This window comes from Triticum dicoccoides, chromosome 1A, assembly GCF_002162155.2.
Source record: "Triticum dicoccoides isolate Atlit2015 ecotype Zavitan chromosome 1A, WEW_v2.0, whole genome shotgun sequence".
NCBI classification, from domain to species: Eukaryota; Viridiplantae; Streptophyta; class Magnoliopsida; order Poales; family Poaceae; genus Triticum; species Triticum dicoccoides.
The window spans coordinates 271,164,065-271,171,205 of NC_041380.1; positions in this window are offsets into that span (position 1 = coordinate 271,164,065).

A 7,141-nucleotide genomic window follows, 5' to 3' on the forward strand; every position below is an offset into this window, starting at 1 on the left:
GCTGATCTCTTTATAGCATCGATGTGTGGCACGGCTTCAAGGAATTGTTGCACTAAGCTAAAGTAGCTACTCGGCCTTGGTCCTCCCGGCCACAGGTGATCCATAACAGACCTCATGGCAAGTCCGGACAACCTATGGAGCTCGGCCCAACCGGTCAATCGCTCATTCAGTAGTAGCGGACGGACTGGAGCGTGAAACTGTGACCAGAATAGCTTCTCCACTTCGGGACCTTTCTGATCCTTGAAGTACTCGGCTGCATCAGCAGCACTTACAGCCAAATCCATGTACTCGTCCGCAGAACTCCATAGCCGGTCCAGAGGAGCATACTTTGGATCTCTGAACTTAGTTCGCAACAAGAAGGGCTTCCTAGACACGATATATGTAGCTTGATTCAGCTCCTCCTTCGTCGCTCTAATTTTGGAGCGGGCTTCCTTGGCAGCCACCCGGGCCTTCTCCAGGTCCGTCGCTTTCACCCGGTCTTCTTCTTCAAGAAGCCGGTAACGGTCAGCAGCATCTTTTAACTCTACAGCCATCTTGGCTATCTTTTCCTTGGTCTCGCAATGCGCGGCCTGTTCGGCCCTCAACTCTCCGGCCGCCTTTAAAGCGCCCGCATTGCTACTCCTTGCTTGTTCCTTGGCTCGGGCAAGCTCCACCCTAAGGGTCTCCACGGTGGCAGCTCCATCTGCAGTCACAACATATTAAAGATACTGGCATTATGCTGCTCTTATTATGTGACCATCACCAGAAAAATCACTCACCCTGTGCCTCGTCAAGCCGCTTGTTGACAAGCACGATGTCGGCATCTGCCGCATCCAGCTGCCGCTTTAGTTCGGCAAACCCATCAGTCCGGCTAGACACCGGAGCTTCAACCACCTGCACATAAATGCGGTCTGGTTATTACCTGGGACTATGATCCTCTGTTTGCCGCCGTTCTCGATGACAACCAGAGTCTTAGGGGCTACTATCTGCATGGGCATACCTAGCTTATGCGGTACTGTTAAAGGTATACATTATTCCACGTACCTCGAAGCCTTTCAGAAGACTCATAAAAGCTTCATGCAAACCGCTCTCGGCGGATGATATCCTTTCAATTACCATGCCCATTAGCGCACGATGCACTTCCGAGACGACAGCTTGCCCTAGAAGATCGTTTAGCATGTCCGACCGCACACAATATGGACCCTTGCTACCGCTCCCCTCAGGAGTCGGATACTGGGGATGCCGGGCAGCCAAAGGGTTATCCTCTGGCGATATTGGATCCGGAGATACCCTTTGCGACGACACTTCAAGGTCACCCGCCTCTTAAGCTGGGGAGTCTGGGGGAGGCATTTCGCTCTCCATCATCTCCAGAAGAAGATCCCCCGAAGATGAACTCTGTCGAGAAGGGCTGCGATCCGGACTACAATTTACAAGCATCGGTTATTGTCTTCGGAAGTAAGGTAGGATATCTTCACTATTAAGTACTTTTTACTTACAGCTCGGTAGAGGGCTGATCCCCGCGCGGACATTGTGCGGCAAGAATACCCTCCGAGGCAGGACCCTCTGGCGGAGATTTCTTCTCCCGTTTGGAAGCCTTAGTTTCCGGATCTTCAGAAGTAGTCCTCTTCCTTCCCCGGGGAGAGAGAATGTCAAATTCTTCCCCTTGGTTATCCTCCCTCGCGGAAGCGCTCATTCCCTCGATTGGGATAGGTAGCGATGGAGGCCCACTTTCGCCCTCTTTATTCCCCCCTTCATCTTCCTTTGAGGGCACTAGACAAGGTGCTGGCTCGAGCATCTTTTCCAGCACCGGATTGTCCAAGCCTTCAGGAAGGGGAGCCGAACACCGGATCATCTTCGCCTTTTCTATCCAGTCCTGGTCAAAGAGCGATTCTAGAAAAGGATATCATGATAAACAAAAGGACAGTGTGTTCGGCCAGGGGATTACTTACTTGGGCAGCGAGGCAGTTGCAGCTCAGGCCCATGTCCTCGGTAGTGTCCGGACACTCTATTTGGGGTCTGAAGAACGATGTGTACAACTCCTCATGCGTCATGCCGAGGAAATGCTGAATAGTGTGTGGTCCTTCCGGTTTGAATTCCCACATGCGGAGGGGCCGGCGTTTGCAAGGCTGGACTTGACGAACCAGCATAACTTGCATTACCAAAACCAGACTGAAATCTCCCTCGAAGAGATCCCGGAAAAGGCTCTGCAGTATTGGCACGTCCTTGGCTGGACCCCAGCTTAGCCCCCTGCTGATCCATGACATCAGTTGTGGTGGGGGGCCTGAGCGAAAGGTGGGGGCAGCTACCCATTTGGCACTTCGGGGAGCTTTGACGTAAAACCACTCCTGTTGCCACAGTCCGGACACCTCTGGAAAAAGAACCCTTTGGCCATGGTGCGCCAGCAATTTTGCTTATTAGAGCACCTCTGCACACCGCGTACTGCCCCTCGACTATCTTTAGCTTCACATCGAAGGTCTTGAGCCACAGGCCGAAGTGAGGGGTAATGCGGAGGAAGGCCTCACATACGACAATAAATGACGAGATGTGAAGAAAGGAATCCGGGTCCAGATCGTGAAAATCTAGCCCGTAATAAAACATAAGACCCCTAACAAAGGGATCCAGAGCGAGGCCTGGGAAGTGGGAGATGAACACAACACTCTCGTTGGGCTCGGGAGTAGGGACGACCTGCCCTCGGGCGGGCAGCCTATGCGAAATTTTGGTGGTCAGATATCTGGCCTCCCTCAACTTCTTGATGTCCTCCTCCATGACGGAGGAAGGCACCCACCGGCCTTGAAGGCTGGATCCGGACATGATTGAAGGTCTGAAGCACCTGACCTGAGCTTTGGGTGTTAGAACTCGAGGCGGGGGAAGGATTCGATTGAGCACGGGAGGGAAAAAGAAAAAAGCCTTGTCCCTTTATAAAGGGGACGAATATCAGGCGTCCTCCTCGTGGCCGTTCGAGACTTACCTAAGATCTAGGAGTCATACCAACAGGCACGGTTGGGTTACCCATGTTTGTATTGATGAGAATCACGTGATAAGGGGAACGCGATCTCTGCTTTGACAAGACGTGTCAAGAAACTGCCTCGCTTTATGTGTGGGGCTAGTTAAATAAAAATGGTTCAAATAATTATCGGGCCGTGGCGTGATGTCATGCTGCCGAAACGTGTCAGCAGATTAGATTTGTGGAAGTATTATTCTCTCTACGGTGGTATGGGGAACTTATTTTGTAGGGTCGGACACTATCCTTGTATTCAAACTCTAACGTGGTGTATTCGGAGGAGGAACCCGCCTTGCAATGTCGAAGACAACACTGCGCGCCGGACTCGTCGACATTGAAGCCTAGTTCAGGGGCTACTGAGGGAGTCCCGGATTGGGGGGTCTCCGTACAGCCGGACTGTATCCTTTGGCCGGACTGTTGGACTGTGAAGATACAAGATTGAAGACTTCATCCCGTGTCCGGATGGGACTCTACTTGGCGTGGAAGGCAAGCTAGGCAATACGGATATGTATATCTCCTCCTTTGTAACCGACCTTGTGTAACCCTAGCCTCCTCCGGTGTCTATATAAACCGGAGGGTTTTAGTCCGTAGGACAACATACAATCATACCATAGGCTAGCTTCTAGGGTTTAGCCTCTCTGATCTCGTGGTAGATCAACTCTTGTAATACTCATATCATCAAGAACAATCAAGCAGGACGTAGGGTATTACCTCTATCAAGAGCGCCCGAACCTGGGTAAACATCGTGTCCCCTGCCTCTTGTTACCATCCGCCTTAGACGCACATTTCGGGACCCCCTACCCGAGATCCGCCGGTTTTGACACCGACAGCGTGCATCCGCCCCGCTGACACGAAGTGGGAGGTGGTGGGCCAAGCATCCTAGGTAGGTACGACATTATGTCATTATATATATCCTAGCTAGGTGGTTGTTAGGGTGCTTTCGGGTTTGTGAGGCAGGTGCCACCAAAGTTATGCATTGTGTATTTAAAGTTTTAAACATCCCCAATATTCGTACATATATTTGGCCACTTCCAGGTGGTTCTTGACTTCTGGCCCCTCTCATCAATCTTCAATGACACGCCCAACCGTGGGCCCGCGGGGTCAAAATTGTGCATTGGAATTTTGAACATCACATACCACCCTTTTCACTCATATATATTTGGGCCACATGCTGGTGTGGCTGTCTTTTGACCCTCCCTGACGTTATATTTTGCTGCAAAGAGTCTGATGATCCTCAATGGACATAGGGTATAATATCTAAACCGTGTGCGATACAAGTGTGATGTGAATCACCAGGACCGCGCAAGCGTGCGCTGTAAAACCACCACCTATCGAAGCTAAAGGCGGGTAAGTTTATTTGGAAATTAGGACGAACCGTGTGCGATAGAACAGCTAGCTAGAAATATAAAAAACAAAGTACCCGCCTCGAGCGTTGCAAAACTCGGCAGATTTGCGCCACTTTTCCTTATTATCATACACGCATATTGTTATTGGACTGTGCACGGTCTTGGGCACTCCCACCCCGCATCAATTCCTTTACCCAAATTTTAGTAGTCATTGTACTTCAACCGTCGCCCACACTCCTCCAACACCAACATTATAGTAAAATTTTAGCAGCCGAGGCATTTGAACCGTCGCCCTCCCTCGACCACCACCATCTCCACGCACCATTACTAAAAATTTCAGTAGCCGCGGCGTATCCTCAAACACCACTACCCTCCACAGTCCCCCATCCGCCCTCCCCCCTTTGAACCCTAGCTCGCGGCCGCCGCCGGCGCCGCCGCCAACCCTGCCGGTCTGCCCGTTCCTCCTAGCTTAGATAATAAAGATCAGGTTATCGAGCGATTCCCATATTGTTGCCCCACTCCCCTGAGTTTTTAGATGAGGCCTGCAGTGTCCCTCCCCACTAGATCCACATCCCCTGCTCCAGAATGTCGCAGCCTAAGCTCGACCACGTATCCCGGGGAGCCCGACGAGCGTTCGGCCAAGAAGAGGTTTATCATGGCCTCTCTGGTGGATGTTGGCGAGGTGGCCACCGTTCGCCCCGACCTGTCGATCCAAGAGCAACACGTCACCGTGGAAGCCGGTGAAGACGATGACTACGTTGCCATGCCGAAGGATTCATGTCAGCGGGCTAGCATATTACTCTATCTCGGGAAATCTGGCTACGACATCAAGCTCGTCCACACCGACGGCTTCATGCGGGCCATGTTACAGCTTAAGTGGTCCATCCCCAACCCCTTTGGTTCAACCGCCGTCGATCTCTCGACGGCCCTGCCGCTGATCTTCTCTGCCACGTGGTCAAGGATTTGCGAGCTTTATACACCATCGAGCCCATTTTGTCACTTCTGAAGGACACGCTCTACGGCGGCGGCTTGGGATCCTCAATTGCCAAGTCAGATCTCATCGACCACGACCACGAGGAGGGCACCCACGAAGGTTCTTCCAAGGTGAAACCGCCCATCTGTGACATTAGAGAGCGCACCATGAGTCTGTGCTCTTCCAACTGGAAGGATCCCATCCATGAAATGTGAGGCAACATTCTATCAGCAAATATTGCCTTTTCTAGCTTGCCAACTTGTACCCTTTGTTGTAGTAGCATTTGTCGTGCGGTGCTTTAATTGTGTTGTGTTTAATTGTTTCAATTATGCAAAAATGTATTGTTCAATAGGTCTATGTGATGTTTAAGTATGAATTGTCCACTTTAGTTTCACGAATGGCTATATTTGGTTGTTTATAGTGAGTAGATGCCTTGTTTATTTGTATTCGGTTGTTAGGTTGGTTGGAGTGAGCATTTTTTCAGTTATCGAGTAGATGCCTTGTTTATCTGTATTTGGTTCTTAGTTTGGTTGCGGTGAGTATTTGTCCAGTTATCAAGCAGATGCCTTGTTTATCTGTATTTGGTTGATAGGTTGCTTTTTAGCATTTGTCCAGTTATCAAGCAGATGCCTTGTTTATCTGTATTTGGTTGTTAGGTTGCTTTTTTAGCATTTCTCCAGTTATCAAGCAGATGCCTTGTTTATCTGTATTTGGTTGTTAGGTTGCTTTTTTAGCATTTCTCCAGTTATCAAGTAGATGCCTTGTTTATCTTTATCTGCTTGTTAGGTCGGTTGTCCAGTTTTCAAGCATATGCCCTATTCATCTGTATTTGCTTGTTAGGTTGGTTGCAGTGAGACTCTATCCAGTTTTCAATGGCAATATTTGGTTGTTATACTGATCATTTATGCCTTGTTTATTTCAGTCATTCACAACGTGTGGTTCATTATGTGCACGTCGGAACTGTGCCGCTCGACTACATCAATACCAGTTTGAACGGCTATTTGGTTCCAGTTATTCCTGGTGTAGTTAACACATGCCCTTTATTTTCAGTTTTACACATTTATCCAGTGTGATGTTTAAGCACTACCTACGTTCTATTCATTTTCAACAATACCTGTTTGAATTGCTATATTTGATGGATGTTAAGCCTGCTGTCGGTAACATTGCCTTCCATTTTATATCCGCTTTAACAGCATGCTGAAACTAACACATTCAAGCTATCATTTGGAGATGATGTTGTTTACCTTTGCTATATTTGTTTGATGTTAAGATTTATGTACTTATCATGCCTTTCACTACTTATGCAGGACAACAACGGGAGTGGCCACCATTTTCCGCCGAGGTTAGCTTCATCCCTCGGCTTGTACTCCCCCGTCGTGCCATAATGTAGTGCATATAGATCCAGGCCTGGACACTAGTTAGCTTCTAGTATTGACTTGTTGCTTGTAGGTACATATGCCCTTGGCAAGGATCCACGCATCGACCCTTTTTGCGTATGGGGCAATGAGATATTGATGAACAAGCATCAAGTGAGGAAACTGATAAGGATTATTAGGAAAAATATATGAATGGTGGCAAGCAAATTATTTGTTTATGCTCTATCCAACACAACAGTGAGTTGTAGGATGGTAACTACAAACTGTGCAGGCTGATCAGTCGATAGCTATGTGAACTGAAATAATCAACTTGTGACATACAATAAGTCAATGATAAATAGGTTTATGAATAAATACTATTGTAATGCATAATAATTTATAAGTTTAATCATATAAAGAATAAAATTTGACCACTTATTTGGCTTTTATGTTGGATAATTGGAATATTGAGTCTAGAAATTTGAAA